Source organism: Urocitellus parryii, chromosome 5 (assembly GCF_045843805.1).
Source record: "Urocitellus parryii isolate mUroPar1 chromosome 5, mUroPar1.hap1, whole genome shotgun sequence".
NCBI classification, from domain to species: Eukaryota; Metazoa; Chordata; class Mammalia; order Rodentia; family Sciuridae; genus Urocitellus; species Urocitellus parryii.
Genome location: NC_135535.1, coordinates 8,136,028 through 8,139,327, shown reverse-complemented (window position 1 = coordinate 8,139,327; position 3,300 = coordinate 8,136,028).

The window sequence follows — 3,300 nt, the reverse complement described above, 5'->3', positions numbered from 1 at the left end:
AATCTCCTTTTAAAAGAACATGGTGGTGGATGCCTATGGAGCCAGCTACTTGCGCATGAGTCTGAGTTGGAGGGCCCAGGAATTGGAGACCCACCTGGGCAACACAGCAAGACTCTGTCTCAATGATAAAAAAGAGATTTTTTTTTTCAAACTAATTTCCCCAAACTAACAAATTAACACATTTTCTAGGCAATTATCATCAATGACTGCTAACATTACAGAAAAAGAGGCCATGAGAGAACATAGCACACCTAGTATTATCAAAAAAATTAAACCTGAATGTGATCAGGCCTCTATGTCCAACTAATACTATTTTATACAGAAATTCAGGAGACAAAGGAAAATGTTCAGCACCATCACTGGGCAAAATCAGCAAAATGCATAATATGGGAAACTGCGAGCCAGTTTTTTCCGTTCCTTCTTTTTTCCCAGCACTGGGATTGAAGGCAGGGGCACACTACCACTGAGCTACATCCTAGCCCCTTTTATTTTATTTTGAGACAGAGTCTTGCTAAGTTACTCAGGCTGGCCTCAAACTTAAGATCCTCCTGCCTCAGCCTCCTGGACCACAACAAGTTTCTTAAATAATGGGGAGAGAGCAGGGGGAATTAGACACATCAATCTATTATAATATATGGATCTTACTGATTCTGATTCAAATAATTTTTTTAAATGTATAAGATAGCTGGGTGCAGTGGCACACATCTGTAATCCTAGCAGTTTGGGAGCCTGAGGCAGGAGGATTTCAGTTCAAAGCCAGCTTCAGCAACTTAGTGAAGCACTAAGCAACTCAGTGAAATTGTCTCGAAATGAAATATAAAAAAGGCTGGAGATGTGGCTCAGTGTTCAATCCTGGAACCAAAAAAAAAAAAATGTATGAGAGGATAATTATGGGAATTTAAACACTGACTAGCTATATTAAGAAATGTTTATTTATGAGCATGAAAATAGTATTGTGGTTGTTTTTCTAAGAAGAATTCTTGTCTTTTAGATATGCATCCTGAAGTATTTGCAGATGAAATGATACGAAGTCTGAGATTTGCTTTGAAATAAACCGGGGTGGTAGATGGGAAGAGCCCACATCTGGTTAACCACTAAGTCCTGCTGAATATGTCTCAGATGCATCTCTCATTTCTCCTGAAGGCCCCTTCTCACTATGTTCTGTGCTTCTAGTCTCTAACCCCTTTTCCCTCAGCCATTACAGTGAGCTTACATAAAATAATCTTTTTTTTTTTTATTTTTATTTTTTGCAGTGCTAGCGATCTGTATTGGGAATTGAACCCAGGGCCTTAAACATGGTAGGCAAGGGCTCTCTCACTGAGTTACACACTTAGCCCCTAAAACGAACACTTTATTCTCTTCCTTAAAACCTCCAAGTGGTTCCCTATCATCTCCAGGATAAAGCCAAGCTCCCTGCAGACGGCTCTCTATGCACAGGCTGGCTCCCCCTTTGATCTCTTGCTGCTTCCTGTCCTGCACATTACCATGACAATGCTGAGATACTAGTGGTTCCATGTGTCCCTGTCCTCAGCCAGCACCATTCTTGCCTCCTTGCCTGGCTAGTGTCTCCTACCACCTCTCCTAAGATGGAGCACAGTCCTCAATACCAAAAAACAAAAACAAAAGCAAACCAGATTCAGTGTAGGCTTTCTCTCTTCCAGCAAGCACTCCTCCTCCTCCTCCTCTCTTCCCCTCTGGCTGGCTTGGGTATGTAGCCCATGTGTAATGCCACAATTTAACTCATTATGTACTATTCTTTCTTTCTTTCTTTCTTTCTTTCTTTCTTTCTTTCTTTCTTTCTTTCTTTCTTTCTTTCTTTCTTTCTTTCTTTCTTTCTTTCTTTCTTTTTTTTGGTACTGGGAATTGAACTCAGAGACACTCGACCACTAAGCCACATCCCCAGCCCTATTTTATATTTTATTTAGAGACAGGGTCTCATTGAGTTGCTTAGTGCTTCACCATTGTTGAGGCTGATTTTGAACTCATGATCCTCCTGCCTCAGCCTCTGAGCCACTGGGATTAGAGACATTCACCACCACACCCAGCCTAATATATTATTTTTTGTGTGTGTTTTCCTACATTCTTTAGACTATGAACTTCTTGATGTTGCTCCCTCTGTTCCCAATACCTGGTGTACTGGGGCCTATAATAGTAGGTGCTTAATAAATGTCCAGGATAGGATAGAACTCAGGACAGAAGATTCACCTTCTGTGGATGAACTTCAAGAATGACTGATGAGTCCAGGAGTGGTAGCACATGCCAGTAATCCCAGCAATTTGGGAGGCTGAGGCAGAAGGATCACAAGTTCAAAGCCAGCCTCAGCAATTTAGTGAGGCCCTAAGCAATTCAGTGAGACCCTGTCTCTAAATAAAATATAACAGGGCTGGGGATGTGGCTCAGTGGTTAAACAACCCTGGGTTCAATCCCTGTACAAAAAAAAAAAAAAAAAAACCTAAAAAGAATGACTAATGGAGGATTTTCTTGGTGTCCTTTAAAATACACAGGCTGCCACCAACCAACCATGAACAGGGGCACAATATGCCCTATAGGCAAGTATTGACTAGCACAAGAGGTCACTAGGACCAGGATGCCCTGTGACTTTTCCACAATTTAATAAGAGGAGTAGGAAGGCAGGTCTCTTAGAATTCATCATCTATGAGAGTCGGAGGATTTCCTTAAGTAGGTGGTATCAGGTAGCAAATTGAATTTATAGTCTCTTACTTTTTGAGCCTATTTTTTTTCTTTCTTTTTTTTATGAGCCTGTTTCTATCATTCTTCACATATTCTTTTTTTTTTTCACATTGGAATCAGAAAAATCCTTTTATGTGCAAATCAGATCCTGGTAGGATATTTATTCCTTGTGTCATCAGAAAGTCAAGCCACAGGGTAGAGACAGGATATGTTTCACACTGATATTCTTTTGAAGTATAAAAAGTTGGAAAACAATTTTTTTAAAAAGTTGGGATTAGTAACATACTTTACACAAATATATGAAAAATTGTGCTCTGTATGTGTAATAAGAATTGCAATACATTCTGCTGTCGTGTATTTAAAAAAATAAAATCCATTAAAAAAAGTTGGAATTAGTCAGATGATCTAGTACTAATATCACCTATACAAGTATATGTTTGATGGGTGGCCTTGGAAATTTGACTTCTCTTAGTTTCTTTAATGATAAAATGAAGCTGTAATTTTGATAACATTTTGGTTAAGGTCTAAAGTCTAAGAATGTATGATTTGTCAGGTTTGACTTAGAGTCCTCAAATTCCAGAGTTCTGGTTCTTACGGTACTAATCTGTA